General features: G+C 43.3%; 2 long non-coding RNA genes across 2 annotated transcripts; one reads left to right on the forward strand and one right to left on the reverse strand.

The window, feature by feature from the left end:
* Window positions 1-2,610: 2,610 nt before the first annotated feature.
* LOC148124581 (uncharacterized) lies at window positions 2,611-6,095 on the forward strand. Its single transcript, XR_015739676.1, has 2 exons — window positions 2,611-2,884; window positions 5,273-6,095. It is a non-coding gene; the product is annotated as an uncharacterized LOC148124581 (long non-coding RNA).
* A 7,032-nt stretch (window positions 6,096-13,127) lies between these two features.
* On the reverse strand, window positions 13,128-14,669 carry LOC148124582 (uncharacterized). The gene is made up of 2 exons (XR_015739708.1): window positions 14,596-14,669; window positions 13,128-13,621 (listed from the first exon to the last, which is right to left on the reverse strand). It is a non-coding gene; the product is annotated as an uncharacterized LOC148124582 (long non-coding RNA).
* Window positions 14,670-20,363: the final 5,694 nt, after the last annotated feature.

Here is a 20,363-nt window from a genome sequence, read left to right on the forward strand (position 1 = left end):
TAGGAATGAAATGGTTTCTGATTTTGTGTTCCTTAGGGGTAAGTAGTCCTCGCTTAGTGATGGCAAGCGAGGCAGGCGACTTCATGAAATGGTTTGAACTTTCATCAGAGGCAGGACATCCTCCTTTAGCGACCGGCAGCTCCGTCGCTAAGTGCCGGAGTTGCTAAGTGAAACCCCCAGTGGGATGGGATGGACCGACAAGCTTGGTCCTCTTTTGGTTACCAAGTGAAGCCTGCGGTCCCTAAACGAAACACCCTACAACCGCCGATGTCCTTACGGCCTCGCTATGCCCTTGCTTGCTCAACGAAACGCCCGGAGCACCATCCTCTCCTTCCACGCCTGTTTTGTTCCGCCCGTTTGGCGAAGCTCCCAATTTGCATTGTTCCAACGTGGGAGGCGGGGAAGGTGGAGGAGGAAGGGGTGACCTCATGGCTGGGCAGGTGCAGCCGGGGAGCCTGAGACAGGAATGGGAGGATGAGGCACGGCAGGTGCACGACAGGTTTGCCTTCCTTCCTTCCCACTCCTTTCCATCCCCCCCTTCATCCCCTCCTTCCTTCTTTCCCCTTCCTCCCCTTCCTTCCTTCCTTCCTTTATCCCACCTTTCTCCCTTCCTTTCTTCCTCCCTCCCTCCGTCCCTTCTTTTCATCCTCACCCTCTCTTCCTTCTTTCCATCCTTATCCTATTCATTCTTTCCTTTCCCCCCCTCTTTCCTTTTCTTCCTTCCTCATCTTCCTTCCATCCATCCATCTTTACCATATTTGTTCTTTCTTCATCTGTTCTTTCCTTCCTTCCTCATCTTCTTCTCTTTCCTTCATCCCTTCCTTCCTTCTTTTCATCCTCACCATCTCTTTCTTCTTTCCATCCTTATCCTTATTCTTTTCTTTTCCCCCCTCTTTCCTTTCCTTCCTTCCTCATCTTCCTCTCTTCCTTCCTTCCTTCCATCCATCCTAACCCTATTTGTTCTTTCTTTCTTTCTTTCTTTCTTTCTTTCTTTCTTTCTTTCTTTCTTTCTTTCTTTCTTTCTTTCTTTCTCATCTTCCTTCCTTCCTTCCTTCCTTCCTTCCTTCCTTCCTTCCTTCCTTCCTTCCTTCCTTCCATCTTTATCCTATTCCTTCTTTCCTTCTTCATCCACTTTCTCTCTTCCTTCTGTTCTCATCCTATTCCTTCCTTCCTTCCTTCCTTCCTTCCTTCCTTCCTTCCTTCCTTCCTTCCTTCCTTCCTTCCTTCCATCTTTATCCTATTCCTTCTTTCCTTCTTCATCCACTTTCTCTCTTCCTTCTGTTCTCATCCTATTCCTTCCTTCCTTCCTTCCTTCCTTCCTTCCTTCCTTCCTTCCTTCCTTCTTTCTTTCTTTCCTTTCTCATCTTCTTCCCTTCCTTCCTTCCTTCCTTCCTTCCATCTTTATCCTATTCCTTCTTTCCTTCTTCACCCACTTTCTCTCTTCCTTCTGTTCTCATCCTATTCCTTCTTTATTTCTTTCCTCTGCTCCTCATTTCCTTCCTTCCTTCCTTCCTTCCTTCCTTCCTTCCTTCCTTCCTTCCTTCCTTCCTTCCTTCCTTCCTTCCTTCCTTCCTTCCTTCCTTCCTTCCTTCCTTCCTTCCTTCCTGAACCCTCTCTCTCATCCAGCCATGGCTGCTATAGAACCCATTATGCACAGCCCCTGACTAGGCTTAATTCCATATATCAGACCATCCTCTCTCTTTTAAGCCAAAGACCTGAAATGAAATGCCAGCATCTCCGGTCACCCCACTTTTGAAACCTGGTCTGTTCCCAACGCACACGAGACTCGCCTCCTCCCTGTAAAATTTCAGTCCTCTGCATTCATTTCAAGTTCTCCAGACTGCCCTGGAGTCAAAAAAGCGACGAGAATAATTTCTAACCTCCGCACAGCCTCCTAAATTAGAAAATAATTAATTTCCTTATTTTGAGCCACACCATCCACACCGTTTCAAAAGGGAGCTTCAAGCAATTTCCGCTCCTGCTGTTTGTAAGAGGCCAAAATAAGCATCGCAGCCAAGATGGGATGCCGTGGTGCTAAAATTCCCCCCAGCCGAGGCATTCTTCAATAATCCTGGCCAATAATAATAATAATAATAATAATAATAATAATAATAATAATAATAATAATAATAATAAAGAGATTCAACCTGGAAATAAGGAGAAACTTTCTGACAGTGAGAACAATCAACCCATGGAACGGAAGTTGTGGGAATGCCATCACTTGAGACTTTCAAGAAGAGATTGCACTGCCATTTGTCAGAAACGGTGTAGGGTCTCCCGCTTGGGCGGGGGGGTTGGACTAGATGACCTACAAGGTCCCTTCCAACTCTGATGATCTGTTATCTGCTCTTCTTCGAGGAACTCCAGGAAACGACCCACCCCCCGGTGCAACTCCGGGAAATTGTGGGGTGGATTTTTGCCTGACAAAGGACCCAGGAGATGATTTAACTGCTTCCTCATGAGTAAGCCGGCCAACTCAGAATCCAAAGTAGCTTAGCCCATGATTGATTGCAACTTCCACTGTCAGGTCAGGTGGAGAATTAAGTAACAGGCAAACCAGGCCCTAAAGTCTGAACTCTTTCACCACTCAGCGCTAATAGGGCTTGAATTGTGTGACTTTTCCTGGATGATGCCATAAATAAATAGGTTGGGATTGCAAAAAGAAAAAAAAGAAAAAAAACACGGGGCAATTTTTTTTTTTTTTTTTGGAAAGAAAAGTAATCTATTACTCAGACCAATTTTGTTCTCCTCTCCCACCTGCTCAGCGAGTGACTCTCCCTCGGCGAGGAAGAGTTTGAGAGTATAAATAGCCGTGCAAAACTCGAGGTTTGCATTCGACTCTTGGGTTTCCTCCTTCCAGCCAGCTTGGTCCTCACTCGAGTGGGTAAGTAGAGGCTGCGGACGGATGGATTTCTTGGCGGGTTTTTTCCCCCTCCGTTGGAAAAGGAGAAAGGAGATTTTGGAGGGCAGGTTATGGGCTTGTTAAAGGGGAGAAAGGAAAAGGAGAGAGAGGGAGAGAGAGAGAGAGACAGACAGACAGACACACACACACACATACACACAGAGACATAGAGAGACAGAGAGATAGAGAGAGACAGAGAGAGAGAGAGACAGAGAGAGAGAGAGGCAGAGAGAGAGGCAGAGAGACACAGAGAGAGAGACAGACAAAGACACACACACACCCCTACACAGAGAGAGACAGAGAAAGAGAGACAGAGAGAAAGAAAGAGAAAGAGACAGAGAGAGACAGAGAGAGATAGAGAGACAGAGAGAAAGAAAGAGAAAGAAAGAGAAAGAGAGAGACAGAGAGAGACAGAGAGACAGAGACAGAGAGAAAGAAAGAGAAAGAGACAGAGAGAGAGAGAGAGAAAGAGAGGCAGAGAGACAGAGAGAGAGAGACAGACAGAGAAAGACAAACACACACCCCTACACACACACACAGAGAGAGAGAGAGAGAGAGAGAGAGAGAGAGAGAGAGAGAGAGAGAGAGGCATCAACAGAGGAATAGAATCAAGATGACACGGAGTGTTAATACCAATTTATAAGACCTTGGAAAGACCAGACTTGGAATATCACATCCAGTTTTGGTCGCCACAATACAAAAAACAAGATGTCAAGACTCTGGAAAGAGCGCAGAGAAGAGCAACCAAGATGGAAGCTAAGACATATGGTTTGCGGGAATTGAGGATGTCTAGTTTAATGGAGAATAAGTTCTAGGGGGTGACAGGAGAGCATCTTCCAATATTTGAGGGGCTGACCCAAAGAAGATTTGGGGGTCTACCTCTTCTCCAAAGCACCTGAAGGCAGGACGAGAAGCAACGGATGGGAAATAACCAAGGAGAGATCCGACTTAGAAATACAGAGGCATTTCCTGATAGTTAGAGCAATTAACCAGTGGAACTGTTTGCCACCTGAAGTTGTGGGGGATCCATCCCAGGAGGCTTTCAAGAAGAGACTGGACAGCTATTTGTCTAGAGTGGTATAGTCTCTTGCTTGAGCAGGGCGGGGCTGGACTAGAAGACCTCCAAGGTCCCTTCTGACTCTCCTGTTATCCAGTTAAGGTAGAAATACACCAAGTGGAAAGCAGGTAGAAATCCAGGCTGGGTTGGGACAGCGTTTAGCTGAAATGGAAATGGATGGATTGTCAACTAGACAATTTTCAGCCCAGGAATTAATAATCCCCGTGGCTCATCTGAATGAAGACTGCGTGCATTCTGCATTATTTATTAAAAATTGACATGCATTTTGCCTCACCTGTTAATAATAACCAGGTGAATATTAAGGCTGCTAAGGGAAATTGTCCTCTTTCCCCAGACAGCTTTATAATTAAGGAAGTTTTGATTTCTGTTTCCCTATTACATTTACTCATATAGATATTTATGTCTTCATATGTTATATATTATGGCCAATAAGGGTTTGTGAATATGTACATACAGATATACAAATATAGTTTTGTTTTTTTTAAAAAAATTGACAGGCCAACTGTGAGAAACATTGGGATGAAATGAATGTGAAGTATTTAAATGTAAATTTTAAACATTTGGCAAATGTTTCGCTCTCAAAAGCCCCAAGGGGAATTTAGCAAATTTTTAAAGGCTGATTTTACAGGTCAATTTTAACTTCTGCCCAAAATAATATGGAGGTTAGAATTTCTTGATAGTTTGAGAGTGGTCAGGGTTCCGGGCGATTGCACTAATAAAATCATGAGCCTTGAGCCAAGCTTAAAAAAAAATGCGAAAGATTTATTAGGAATAACGTGTTGACATTGACCTGTATGAAGGCCAAGCTGGCATAGGTAATTGACAGTCACCTGTGACCCTGTTTTCCTCCCCCCACCCCCCGGGTGTGTCATAAATCAGATTTTCCAATGAAGCACCTGGGCTGAGTGTCATCAATCACGTTCTCCAGTTAAGGATTTTCCTGGGCAGAAGATCCGGTAGCCTAGCTACAATCTTTGTAAGATAAGAGTTGGAATGTACTTCTGGTTTTAAACTGCCGTACGGCTCCTTCAGATTTCTTCCGTCCCCTTGTTTATGGCAACTCGAAAACAGACATAGGGATGTTTTATGAGTTGACATTCGGCTCCCCTCACTTCTTGAGGGGAAGAGAGATTATTTCTATGGGGTACATCTAACCCTGATTGTTGAACTGAAGGGAGGAGTGGACTGGGGCTTGGGGTCTCTAAGGACTGTTGGGATTTGAGGGTAAGAATTTGGGAATAATGAAAAGCTGAGTTTGGTTTTCTTTTTTTAAAAAAAATCTCCTTCTCCAGTTTATCCAATCCACCAAGATGTCTTACCAACAGCAACAGTGTAAGCAGCCTTGCCAGCCTCCTCCTCAGTGTCAGAAGACCTGCCCTACGCCCGTCTGCCCGCCACAAGAGTGTACACCCAAACCTTGCCCCCCTCAAGATTGTCTTCCTGATCCTTGCCCCCCCAAAGTGTGTATTCCCAGACCCTGTTCTCCTAAACCTTGCTCTCCTCAAGAATGTCTTCCCAGACCTTGTTCTCCTCAAGAATGTCTTCCCAGACCTTGTTCTCCTCAAGAATGCCTTCCCAAACCTTGCCCCCAGCAAGTGTGTCCCCCCGAACCCTGTCCCCAAGACCAGCAAAGCTGCCGTCCCTCTCAACGTCCGAAACGATGCTGAGATGCCTTCAGCTGGAGGGTTGGAGACAGAAGGAAGAAGCAGGCTTTGTGGATCTTTATGCTTGGATGGGCTTCTTTCTAACCATCTCGGTTAACTCAACGCTGGATGCGTCCGCTTGAAAACTCATGACTCTGTCCGTTCCTCGGGCCATCTGATCCTGCCCACGTGTGGCCAAAACCCACAAATGTTTTTGGAGTTGCTGTTTGGGACTGATGGCCAACCTGGTTGATGATGAAAGCTTGAATGTCCTGACATCTCCAAGAACTCAAAATGGTAAATCTGGATGGTAGTTCTGGAGAACTTCATTGTTTCCCAACGTACATTCTGGGAGGCATCCGAGGTGTTGCGCCCAGCGTTTTGCTAAATTGTATTCCTTCATGTTCTTGCTTTATCTGTTCCCTTTTGCTGGCTGAGAGCTATAATTAAAGCATGCATGACCTATATGAAACCTGCTTTTGAATTTCTGGATTACTTCTTGCTAAGCCTCAATTGTATGTAGGTCCAGAAATGGTTATTTGCCCTGTGACCTTTGGACTGGGTGCCCAAAGCAGTCTACCTTGGATGAGAAAGTGCTGAAGAGAAATTAAGTAGGGGGTCTCAGACTTTCCAAAGGCCCGTTGAGAATCAGAAAGGATGAGGGGGTGGGGGCGGGATTTGGAGGAAGCCATGATGGAAATCTAAATGGGGGCATAAAACGGGATCCTGGTTTATCCACTTGGTCTCCAAGATACGACTGCGAGTGAAACGTAATTCTGTTTTCACCAATGTATTCCTTCCTCGGAGCTCACTAGCTTGAGAAATTGACCAGAAATTGAGTAGAAATTGACCAGAAATTGAGTAGAAATTGACTACAAATTGAGTAGAAATTTGACCAGAAATGGTTATTTGCCGTGTGACCCTCAGACTTGATGCCCCAAAAGTTTTTCTGATACCCTGTTTTTCCAACAATATGGCCTCCCCCAATAGGAAGTCCCAGCATGTTTTATAGGCATGAAATGAAATTAAGCCCCTCCTCCCAAATTAAGGCCTATATTAAAATATGCGAAATGGGGGGGAATGGTGGGGGGGCTTGCCGTTAGGAAGTGCTTTTGTTGCACACCCGGATATGGTGCTGCCTGCGTTGACCCCGATATGAAGTGCCCCACCAATGCCCAGATCAACATCCAAGCCGTCGCCGCCCACCTGCCCGAAGATGCAAGCGGGGGGGAATTAAGTCACCCCCGAAAAGACAGCCTAGCCATTTTTGGGGGGCTCAAAAAAATAAAAAAAATAAAAAAGACCCGGCCTTATTATATGAGAAACATGGTAGTTAGACATGTCACTGTCCTTTCTGGATGGATATTGTCACCTCAAATCACAAGTCGGATGATCACTTCTTCCCAAACTTGGGTTTGTGGACACGTGTGTGTTGGGTCTATTCAGGAAGGAAAGGAATTTTTTTAAAAAATGGTGTCAGATGCCAAGTTGCAACCCAGGATGTTCTGTGTTCATTTCCTGAACAACACACTCCCTGTGATGGTAGTATCTGTGGAATCACAACTGCCCACAAAAGGCACTGGGGACATTCTTTTCCAGTATGACGAGCTTGTCGAGGCTAATTGGGAGCAGATCCTTGTGATCTGAGATAACACACACATTCCCAACACTGCCTTGTACAGGGATGTCAACACCGGCATGCCAACCATGTAAGCGTTGGCAAAGCCAGGGCATGACCTTAAAAATAAAACCAAGTATCTAGTCCTTGTCATGTCTCCTATCTTAGGTGGGTGTCGTTTTTGTTCAGCGTTACTCACAGCCATATTTCTCTGACATTACCTATAATGCGCTTCTCCCTGGAGTATTTAACCAGAATCTAGAGAGTTATCTGGGAGAAGTCTGAGTTTTCATTGGCACAAACCATTAATCAAACAAACCACAATCAAACAAACCACAATCAAACAAACCAGCAATCAAACCAACCAACAATAAAACAAACCAACAAACTAACCAGCAATCAAATAAACCAACAATTAAACAAATCAACAATCAAACTAACCAGCTATCAAACAAACCGGCAATCAAACAAGCCAGCAATCAAACAAACCAACAACCAAACAAACTGAGACTAATTTAGACATTGGGCAAAGGTGTAAAGGAATGTATGTAAAGGTGAAGAACTTTGGCCACTGTGTCATGAAATCGGGACTCAAGACAGTCCTCACTTTACAACCGGAATTGGGACTGGAGCTTCTGTCCCTAAGTGATCCATGGCCAATGTTAGGGCCATTTTGCTGTGGTTGTTAAACGAATCTATCTTCCTCCGTTGACTTGGCTTGACAGATGGTGGCAGATCATGTGATCCAGTGAGATGGCGACCGTCATAAATAGATGCCAGTTGAGTGGTGCGGTGGCCTAGAGATTTGATTCTTGGTAGACGCAGATATTTCTCCCTTTGGGCACGATTGGAATATATCCACTGGGAAAAAAAAAAACCTCCGCATTGGCAACAGGAAAGGCATCCAGCCAGTAAACACTCAATCTCCATTCAGTCACCCCGGCTCAAGGGAAGATGGGGTTGTTAAATGATAAAGAAGATAAAATACATGCCAGTTGCCAAACGCCCAAATTGAGATCACTGCCAGTGACAGTCATAAGTGCGAGGACCAGTCCTGAATCTCTTTTTTCCCTTGCACCTTCGGATGGTCACTAAACGAGCAGCCTTAAGTGGAGAACTACCTGCTAATTCACCTTTCGTGACTATTCCTCTTTTGTTTTTTGTTTTTTTTTGGTTTAAACTGTGTCTAATTTATTTCCCAACATCTCAGCTCGATTTTTAATCACCTGAGGAACTGGTCTTCAGGATGCCTCCCTGGGCTGGGCCACCCCTTCACTGGGGTATGTTTGAAGTGTTAATTTGGGGCTGAACCTCATCCCGAGAGCTCATCCCTTACTTTGCAATTTTCCCAATCCGGATTTAATTGGGCAGGTTAATGTGGCAATTAAGGAAGCACCAGTTTGCAAAACGCAAGGCTCGCCTTGCTACCAAACTTGGCGCAGGTCCCCAGCGGCGAGTTGACATCATACTGAAAAATCTTTTTTTTTTCCACTCGAGTCTGTTTATTTCCCGGATTTCAATACAATCTCCCTGGCGTCCTAAGGCCGTACCGCCGAAATAAAATCTTCCGCCGTTGCAAATTTAATTCCTCATCGTTTGACGGAGTTGCATTGAATGATAGATCTCCAAAGTTAATTGAGCGTTCTGTTGGTATTAAAACCGGATGATTGTTTTAATTTTAGATTTAGGATGACATTGAATTGCACCTGGCAGCGTTATTTAAAGACAAGCCCCAGTCTTTATTGACAAAACAAGAAGCAAAGAATGAAATGGATTGCTTAAAAAATAAAAGCGCTCAACTTTTGCGTTTTAATTTTTCTCCCCACCACCTTCGTGTACTGCCAAATTTTGACGGCTCGGTTGCCATCAAAATCAGTTTTAATATTCTTTTTTTCCCCTTTTACAAATCACTTTTTGGGGGAAGATATTCTCCCATCCACCCCTTTATAAATCCCTTTTGTTTAGCAGCGGTTTATCCATGCACCTAAGGAAATTTTGCAATATAAATATAAATTAAGAAATGAAAAAAAAGAAAAGAAAAAAGGACACCACGAGTCTCATTTGCTGCAAGTAAGTTTGGAATTTTTCTTGGGAGTGAAATGGGCGAAGCAGACAAAGGATAAATTAAGGTAAATTAAAGACAGGCAGAACAATTAAAAAGATCCTGAATTCCATTGTTAAAAATTCTCTGCAAATGTTTTAAAAGATTTCACAACTTGGTGCTTGCTACCCCGTTGTGGCGGCTTTGAGAAGTAGCATTTTACAATGGCAAATGACCACAATGGATTTTTTTTTTTACAACTGCCACATTTACTTAATGACCATCGCCAAAAAAAAAAAAAAGGTCATAAAATCAGTCTAGTCACATGGGTGTTGTGACTGTAATAGGCAGGCTTGCCTTAAATTGCAAACTGCTTGCAAACTTCTTCCCTAAATTTGTGGTCTTGAAAGAGGGTTAGATACCACCAGAGAGCGCTGCTGCTTTGCAGATTGATAGGATTTGCCCACAAAAGAGTCCTTTGAGCTGCAAAGCAGAACCTCCATAGACAGAGACAGTCTACTCCGGAGAATCCCAGGATAAGGGGTGGAAAAAAAAGATCCTTACACCTTTGCTCCTTTTTCCTTTTAAACTCTACATTTTACCTGCTTTCCAGCTCCGTTCTCCTGTACCAGGGCAACAAAAGAAGACCCAGACGATCAGCTGGGACTCAGGAGGCAGAGAAGAGATCGGGGAGGTGGTATTCCTAACGATTCAAAATTTCTGCTACCGGTTCTCCGGAACTGGTCAGAAACAGGGGTGGGATTCTACTGGTTCACACCGGTTCTATAGACCCGGTTGTTATGATTCTGCACAGTTTGGAGAACTGGCAAATTGTGCCCCCTGGCTGGCTCCGTCTCTCTCTTCCCCCCACCTCCTCCCTGCCCAGTTAGTCCTTATCGCGCATATGTGACATCGTACGCATGCCTGACATCACTGACTGCATTCTCGCCTGCCCAGTCACTCCTTAAGATATTTCCTTTTTCCCCTCCTGACGATCAGCTGTTCCGATTATCAGCTGTTCCGATGATCAGCTGTTCCTGGATCCCTCTTGCTGTCTTACTGCTTTGCCCAGGAGGCCTCCCTACGGCCCACGAGACAAAAAGGAGTGTGCAGGGGTGAGGGTGGATGGGGTGAGTGGTGCCGATCCCCCCCCCCCATGCTCAGGCCTGAGGCCCAGGAAGCAAACCAAATGGGGGGGGGGTTGCTGCAAAAAGCCACACCCACCCAGTCACATGGCCATGCCCACCTAGCCACACCCACGGATTCCGTTGTTAAAAAAATTGAATACCATCCCTGGTCAGAACCTGCTGAATACCACCTCTGTATATAAGCTATCTATATCTATACCTACCGATATATCTCTATCGCTGCCTCTGCCTCTATCTCTAATTATTTTTTTGGGGGGGGTGTGTCTCTATTCAAATATTTAAACTTCGTTTAAAGAAAGAATCAACTCTGAACAAACTTCAGCTTTGTTTAAAAAAAAATGATAATCCGTGAAATGAAAAGCAAAGCGACACAGCAATGATTGCACAATTTCAAAAAAAAATTACAGTGATTAAAACACTGTCGTTTAGCTAAGTGAATAATTAAGGGTGAGGTAAGGGGAGTGGAAAAGAAAGAAAAGGGAAATATATAATATTTATTTATTTAATATTTAAATATTAAAAATAATATTTATTTTTAGATCCAAAAGGATTTAGTAAGGAGGGAGTCAATACTGAGTAGTATCTAAGTAGATAATTTTTCAGAAATATCTGACTCTCTTTGGCTTTGCAGCAGAGATCCTAAACCCAGTCAAGATCTCAGAGTCAGGAGCCTGTTGCATAAATTAACCTGGAAAAAAAAAAAGAATGAACTTTTGTGCAAAATTGCATGGCATTGTCACAACAAAAAAAGCAATGCAGCCTTAGCTAAAATAATGAATCGATCTAATGGAATCTTGTCTAGTTTTATAGACCAACATTAAAGGATGTCTTCAAGCCAAGAAGCCAGAGGGGATTGCTTGGCTGAGACAACGAAGCAGGGACTCTCTTAATACAACAAGTCCAAGAATAACAAATATAACAACAGGAACTACAACTCCAGTACTCAGATATGAGATCTTGATAAATGTATTATCCTGTTATTACGATTGTGACACATAGAAGGTTGAGTTCAGTTTGTCGACTCCATCCAATACAGTTAATTACATGTTTAGGAGACAAGCCAATGAACGAACACACTGGCTAGTCCTGTTTCCATCGCGGACTTAAGTGGGTCAACAACCTCACAATGGGGTTGTGAGGATGCCAAAAAAAAGGGGGGGGGACAGATGACCTCCAGGGAGGTTTTATTGAACCGAGAACTAATTGTATAAAGTTAATTTCACTCAGTCAGACGGGTTGTAGGAAAGTCTAAACTAAATCGATCAGGACTTTCGGCCTATTTGGTCCTCCAAGGAAAAGAGTTGGTGGGATAGAGCAGCTGGGAAAAACCACTCTTCACCCCAACGGTGGTCTTGATAAGTCAATGCTTCATGGGTTGACCAAGAAGAAGAGACCATGTCAATATAGGTAGTCGTTGACTTATGTTTGGTTGCTTAACAACTGTTTGAGGTTACAACAGACTTACCTGGAGGGGTATTTAGGACCTGGATTTGAAGTTCTGACAGTCGGCCCCCCTCCATAGTCACACGACCAAAGCTTGGACACTCAACAGCATGGCCAAATTTGTAGTCACGTGACCACATTTTACAATGGTTTGGCCAAAAACGGGAGCTTACTTCCGCAAAACTGCACCCCTAGCAAACCCCTTAATGACCAGGTGTTCACTTAAGGACCACCACAAAAAAGGTCATGAAATCAGGTTGGTCACGTGACTGAGCTATTTAGCAACTGCTTACCTTGATTTTCCACAGGGGTTGGAATGTGTGGCTGTAGCTTTGTGAGTCATGGACCTGATCTGGTTGGCTCTTTTACAGCTGTATCAGCTGTGATAGGTGGGACTTAGTGGTTGTCCTCAAGAGTTGGGAGAAAGTCTCCCCTACACACTTCGTGGGAAGTGATGCTGTGCTTCTAACAATTTTTGTTAAGCTGTTGCTGTTTAATTCTGTTCTTTAAATCAGGATTAGCTATTCTCAAGATTGGGTTAGTTCACGCCTACGGAAGACCAGGTCAACTGAGCCAATCTTTTTGACCCAGTGAAGGAAGTTATGGTAACAACTTCTGGAATAAGAGATGGGAAAGGTAAGTGAAAAATTTAACAGAATACCAGAGTTGGGAGGGACCTCAAAGGTCTTCTAGTCCAACCCCCTGCTCAGTCAGGAAATCCTATCCCATTTCAGACAAATGGTTGTTCAAGCTCTTCTTAAAAACCTCCAGTGTTGGAGCGGCCACAACTTCTGGAGGCAAACCATTAAATTTAGACCTTTAATGGTTCTAAAGTAGGGGGCTTGTACTACAATTCCCATAATCCCTTTTCTATGGGACTGGAAGGTGAGGTGAATTAAATGTCTGCCCATCTTCAAAAACTTGGTTTCTCCACCTGGATCCTCACCCATTGTCCTCCCCGCACTCCTCCCCTCTTCTCTGGTCTACTATGACTTTGTTTTCATTGATCTAGTCTTCTTCAACCAGAAGAGGTGATGATTTAACCCCTCGCTTCCCGCAACTTGAGGTCCTTCTTCGTCATGCTGTGTAAACCCATCCCGTGATGTGATGCAGTGTACCAGTTGAGAAAATAAAGGACCCCTTTGCTTTAAAAAAAATCTTTAAAAAAGGGGGTCTCAGAAGGTTGGAGAACCTCCCCGATTCACCTCATTCTCCCCCCAACACCCCAAGCTTCACAAAGGACACCAAATCCACTTCTCTGCAAGCAAGGGATTATTTTAATAGCTTCGCAGGGATAACAGAGCAGAGAAATTCAGAGGTCGAACCTTTTCCAGGTCTACCCTTTGAGTTTCTGGAAAGAAGGAGAAGGTGCTAAAAGTCAGAGGTTGGTTTGGCTATGATCTTTGAAGGCATCTACTTCTGCTTCAGTTGGGTAGATCCTCCACCGCAGCAGCCACCGCCACAGCGCCGGCCGCAGCAACGGCCGCAACAGGGACCCGAACGGTTGATGCAACAACATCTGCTGGTCTGCTGGCTCTGTTGAACGTAGACGGGACCTGAACCACGAGAGCAGCATCCACCGCTACTCCCTCTGCGGCCACAACAGCCTCCACCTCCGGTTGTCCCACGGCTGCAGCATCCACCGCTACTCCCTCGTCGGCAGCACCCTCCACCGAGGCCACTGCTACCTCCGTGACAACAGCTCCCTTGTTGTTGTTGTTGTTGTTGGCTCATGTTGACCACAAAGTCTAGAGGGTGAAAGACAGAGAGAGAAAGAGAGAGAGAGAGAGACGAGTGTTACTTTGAGGCCGCGGAGAAGAACGTGAGTTGAAGAGGTGCGTTTCAACAACACGAAGACTTTTGGCTTCTCTATCCTCTTTCTCACCTATTTATCTGCCTTCCTATCATCCCCTCTGTTTCTCGTGGTTGACTCATGTTTCTTGTGGTTTTGGTAAGCTTTGAGAAGTGGTGATGGAGCAACCGGCATCCTGTTGTGGCTTCCAAGGATGGGCAACTGTGTTATTATATATGCATTAAGGAGGCTTCTTTACTGCACCGTCTGGATGGAATGCTCATTCTATCTCTCGAATTCTTTGGATATCATCTTTGAAACAACAATCTCTATCACTCGGAGAAGATATTCCTAGACATCTGGTAATCTATCAAATTTCAAGGTTTGCAGAAGTGATCTCTTGGTTGGGAATCATGGGAGTAGGAAGTCAAGACTTTGGAGGGTGCCCAAGTTAATCTAAGGATCTCCAGAATCCCTTGATCTATCTTAAAAAAAAAAAGACAACCTTATCTAGAGTTGGAACCACTAATGGTGCATGAAGACACCACTCAATCCCAACTTCAAACAAAGCTTCAATGGAAGCAAATTCATGTTGGCGTCGATCAGAGTAATATCTCTTAAGGTTAGGGTTAGGGCTGAATAACCTTCAGAAGAACCAGCCAAGAATTAATCTAATCTATCTGCTCAAACATCTAATCGAATTCAAGACAGAACATTACGTTTATGCTGTTTGCTATTGTGCTATTCTCACCAAGCTAAAATGTCATGCAAAGAATGAATGGGTCAACAGAGAAAGACCATCTTTTGACCAGAGAACAACCACTTTGCCCAGGAAAAAAATCTTATCTTCCATTCTGGGCATCTCCAAGACTGGACGATGCCCACCATGACTTTATGTTAGATGATTAAAGAAAGATTTCTCATACTCACCGGTTGGTTTTTCAGGTAGAGGATCTTTGGACTTGGTTGAGTCTACTCTCTCAAGCGAATGAAGAACCTCTGGCCAAAGGCCTCTTTTTATACTATCTCTCCCTGTCCCATTTCAGAAACCAAAGTACGTTCTAAGAAAACCATTGGCTGTGGAGGCGTCCAATACCTGACCCTACGGTATGTACTGATTTACATATCTTAGGTGATTCATTGTTACTTGTGATCCTAATCTACAGGTAAATCTGAAAAAAAATATATCTTATAATTCTACTACTATGACTTGTGCGTGACATCCTTGTGAACTCAGAAATGATGCAACCGCTTAGGAAGTAGAGATTTTCTCATCAACTTTTGACACTCGGTCTTTCAAGTTTGTGTGTTCTAGGAGTTCTAAATTTGTGTGTTCTAGGACTTTCAAGTTTGTGTGTTCTAGGACTTTCAAGTTTGTATCTTCTAGGTCTTAGGGGGGAAAAAAGAAAGAAAAAACTGTGGCCCACGCTTCTACTTAGCTATTCCCTTAAAACCCATGAAAATCCATGTTACTCTTGAAGGCGAAAGTGCCACAAGATTTCCCAAGGCAAATATGGATCCTATATCGGCTGGAGAACTTTTGCTTAGATCCCCTTGAGACACAAAAGTTGTCTGATTTGGAGCTGTGTGTTAAGCAACCCAACCATTGTAGTTTGTGGAACTGTACAAGATCCAAAACTAGCCAGTTGTGGGTAATTCAGCAAACCGTGATCAATATGTCATAGTTTAGTCCCATATGAATTAGGTTTGTCAACAATTTGTAGATGGGACTAAGGGATCACTGATGTTGCTAAATATAAGGTGTAGCATCCTTTGACCTTGTTGCCTACAAAGGATTGTCAGTTAGCTGACCCACTACCCTAAAACACACATAAATGTATACTTCCACAACACACCAATGAACGGTAGCAACTGTAGGTCTTTCTGAAGGTAGATGGGATCTCCTGTGGATATCTTTCAGGCAAGTATTGTCACATTTAATTTGAATACAGACTAATAGAATTGGAGGTCTTCTACTCCAACCCCTTGCTTGAACAGGAGATCTTATACTATTCTGGATAAGTGGCCATCCCACGACAGATTTGAATTGCAGTTGTGAAGTCCTCAGGTTTGATGGGACAGAAAAGTTTACAAGATGTCTTCTCCACCTTTTCATCTCTTTCCTCAATCCCCTGGTTTCTCCTGAAAGCATCTAGAAATGTTACATCTCAATCATTAGGCTTCCCTACGACCAGCTTAGAAAATCTGATAACGGGATTACAATCAATTTAATCCTGCCAACATAACTTTCCTTAGAAAACAGCTCCAGGGAGTCCCCTGAACTTCAGCATAATTTACAAAGGATTTGCTATTCATTTTCCTCCTAGCATTGCTAAGACAGCATAATTGTAGGTGGAAAATATGCCCAACTCCTATGTTTTACAAATCCTTCTTCTTTGGCTGTGTGTCTATTTAAAATTAGGCTCCATATTTTTTGGGGTCCTTCAGGAGGGAAACTTCTGTCTGGAAATCCTTTTAACCTCTCTGGAAATTCTAATTTACAAGGATTTGCACATGTTTGGTGTCAAGAAATTGGAAGGTGTATATCTTTAGACATGATGTTGAACACCTCTTAATGCTTGGCTCTCAAGGACTTATAGAAGAACATAGAACATCATCAGTGACGTTCAGTGTTGGACATCAGTGTTGGAAGGGATCTTGGAAGTCTTCTAGTCCAACCCGCTTTTCAAGCAAGAGAACCTACACCATTTCAGACAAATGGTTGCCCAATCTGTTCTTGAAAGCCTCCAACGATGGAGCAGCCACAACTTCTGAAGGCGAGCTCTTCTTCTCATCTTTAGTTCTAGGTTGGATCTCTCTTGGATCAGTTTCCATCCATTGCTTCTTGTTCTTCGTTCTGGTGCTTTGGATAATAATTTGACCCCCTCTTCTTCGTGGAGTCCCTCAAATATGGGAAGACTACTATCATATCACCCCTGGTCCTTCTTTTCATTAAACTAGCTATACCCAGCTCCTGCAATCTTCATATGTTTTAACCTCCCGTCCTCTAATCTTTGTTGCTCTTCTCTGCACTCTTTCCAAAATCTTTAAAAAAATAAATAAAATTTGGGAACCAAAACTGGATGCAGTACTTTGCGAAATACTTCCACACACTGATTTTGTTTTTGTTTTTTCTCCACAGAAGTTAATTTGGGGAAATAGGAATCTCAGGGACATAATAACTTAACTGGCAGCATCTTCACCACAAAATGTGTAAGGTAGGTTAGCTTAAGATCAAGGCAGGAGGTCTGGTGAATTTCTTCATTAACATGTCCTTAGATTTCATCCTGGGCTTAACTGAAGATGATTTCACATTGTGTTTTTTTGAAAGCACATTAAAAACAAAACAAAACCCAGCCCACCATAATGTGTGAAGGTGCCACTGAGCTGTTCCACTCATCTGGGGCAATGATCTGTATAGTTGTGCGCTGTGATACAACAAGGACGGAAGTCAAGGAATTTCAGAATGGGTCTGCTGAGATGCGGTTGAGCATTCTGGATTCCACCAGAGATGAGTGTATGTAAAATAAATTCCTCACTGTATCACTTCATATGCAATTAGCTGCCCACATGTTTTGTGGGTAAGATGTTCAGCATTGCAGAACTATCACTGGAAAAATCCTGAAGGTTGACAAGGTGCCACTCAAAATAATCCTTGGATGGTCCAGGCTGTTGAGAGCCTCCATCGACTGAGTAATGAAGAGAGTGGGCCATAACTCAATGATTGAGGTATAACAAATCCATGTGGTTTGTAGCTCAAGCTGAGAGCTCTAAGCTCTGTCTGGAAGAAGGGTTGAGTTTAATCTTCACATCTACTTCAGGGAAGGAGTCCTACTTCACAGACAAAGGATTTGAAAGATTATTATTTGAAGGTATCAGGGATCCCACCCAAGAATGTGATGAAACCTTCATCTGGAGATCCGGCAACATGCCAGCATGTCCAACCAATTGAATGCTAAGTAACATATCCAGAAATGAGAGGGTAATGGAACATATGGGTTGGTTGACACGTCTATCAAGTCCTCCTAGACTCTTGAGTAGGCAATTGTGATCCAACCTGTCTCAGGATAAAAATAAAATGAGAATGGATAATGACAGAAAAACCCCAGAACCACACGGAGAAGGACTTCTAATGAGATCCTTGGCCAACCCTAGCGCAAAAGATGAGTGTGTCCATATCAAAGAGGAAGGGCTTTTTCTACTTCTGCTTCTCTTTTGGGAATTATCCCCACCTTTTCCAAAACTGGGATTCCCTAGTGGATCAAACTAGCTTTACAGATCTTTACAGATTAACAGAGTTGGAAGGGACCTTGTAGGTCATCTAGTCCACACAACCCCACCCAAATAAGGAGACCCCCTACCTAGACCATTTCTGAAGGCAAATGTGATGGTCTAGATTGGCCATGAACTTCCAAGGGGACCTGAAACTTTCATGATGGCAGATTGAGCGAAAACAAGGACTAGGGGTGACATGATAGCAGCGTTCCAATATTTGAGAGGCTGCTACAAAGAAGAGAGGGGCTCAAATATTATCCAAAGCACCAGAAGGCAAGGCATGAAACAATGGATGGAAACTGATCAAGGGCAGAAGCAACCTGGAATTAAGGATAAATTTCCTGACAGCGAGGACAATTAACCAGTGGAACAACTTGCTTTCAGAAATTGTGCATGTTCCATCACTGGAGGATTTTTTTAAGAGGGATCTGGTTGATGTTTCTGGTTTATAGACATGGAATCTGCTGTATAGACATGGAATCTGCTGTTTATAGACAATGTAATCTGGATTCCACCCAGGTTAGATACCATAACTTGCTGAGATACTGAAGATCACACTTATTGTTGATGACCTGAAAAATACATTTGATCCAATTTCATTTTAATTGTTTTTGAATCCCTGATTTTTTTTTATTTTTTTTTAATTAGTGGTCATGAGGGCTGTGGTTGGAGATTGGAACATGGTGTGACACCAAAATCCCTAGCTGGATAAGAGAAAAAACAAAACAAGAGTAGACACAATTACCACCAAAGGTGCTATTTTTTCAAGAGGCAACTGGACTTGCTGGTTTTCCTTTGAAGATGTTTCATTGCTCATCCAAGAAGCTTCTTCAGCTCTGAACTGGATGGCGGGGAATGGAAGGATTTAAATTCCTTGCAGACAGCTGGTCATTTGCATCCTTTAAGAGCAGAGGTCTCCAAACTTGGCCACTTGAAGACTTAGCTGGTTGAGGAATTCTGGGAGTTGAAGCCCACAAATCTTAAAGTGGCCAACTTTGGGGACCCTTGTTGTAGAGGGTCACTGAGGCCACTGGGAGGTTTACCTGTGTCCTCAGGGTCACCTGAGTAGGGGAAATGGTTCCTGTAGTCTGCCATTTGGCCCTCTGGAAATCCATTCCTTCTCCCACACGCTGTTCCAGGCGTGTTCATCCCAAATTGTATAGCTAAACATCTGTAGAGATTCTCAGTCTTCCAGCTCATTTGATTGTCCCTTCCATTCCTCACTATCCTGTCAGAGCTGAAGAAGCTTCTTGGATGAGAAGCGAAACGTCTTTAAATAAAAACACAGAAAGTCCAGTTGCCTCCCAAAACCCCAAAACCACCTTTGGGACGACTTGGATGACTGAGAATCTCTACAGACAATTACCACCAATTCTCAATTTTCTCTCTTTTGCGTTTCCTAAAGCTACTCTGGGTCTTCCTTCCTCCGTTTTCTCCTTATGAAGGTCAGAAGGCAAGTCAGGACTTAGAATAAATACACCATCGATTATTATTCTTGTTAACGCATGTGTCAGTTTATTGTCACAGAAATAGGAAAAGAGCAAGAGGAAAAAGCTCATGAGATGTCATGTCTAAGCAGAACCTCCATCTGTTGAGCAAACCGTTGAGCTCCCTTCATGGACCCTTCAAAATACATCTCCAGAACTTCGTGGGTTAGTTAGGACAGTGCTCCAGAAGTCAAGGACTCTGTTTCTCTGGGGAAGACAGGCAGGAGGGCTTCCAGTTTGGTTGTTCTGATGTAGGAGTTGAAGATTTTTCGGACTGAGTTGGTGTCTCCTTCTGGGACTTCTCCTGCTTGGGAGAAGACGGGTTCTCCTTCGGTGGCGGACTTGATGTGAAGTCCTTCTTTTGGGTGGTAGACATCTTTGCTGGAGCTGAAAAGGAAGAGGTGAAATCTGATGAGTTTTGAGGATGGAAGGACAACATGTCTGGAGACCAAAAAGCCAATTGATGCACCCGTGATCTTCTTTCACGTTGCGTGGATTTGAAACGGGGGAAACTTTTGAAGTATCAAAGTATCAGAACTTTCTCTTGCACTTCTTTTGCAAATAAAAATGTGCCTTCCGAATCATGGAATTTTTAAAAAGTTATTTATTTATTTTTATTTTTTTAAAAGTCATCTGGATGAGAGTTGTAATTCTCATTGCTCTAGCTTTTTATGACAGTCACAATTAGGATAATGAATGCTCACGCATGACTCAAATGATGACAGGGGAGAAAAAAAAAAGAGAGATAAAAAAGGAATCATCCGAGCAGATTTTTTTTAAAAAAAATAATAATGACTGTTTACACATTTATTGTTTTAATTAATTTTGCACGCCACCCAGAGTTACTTTGGGTGAGATGGGTGGCTGTATAAATTTGAGAAATAAATAAAAATAAAAATAAAAATCAGTCTGGTTTAAACCTGGTTCAGATGAAGA

Source organism: Pseudonaja textilis, chromosome 16, assembly GCF_049901715.1.
Source record: "Pseudonaja textilis isolate UNSWEBS1 chromosome 16, rPseTex1.2, whole genome shotgun sequence".
Lineage (NCBI taxonomy): Eukaryota > Metazoa > Chordata > Lepidosauria > Squamata > Elapidae > Pseudonaja > Pseudonaja textilis.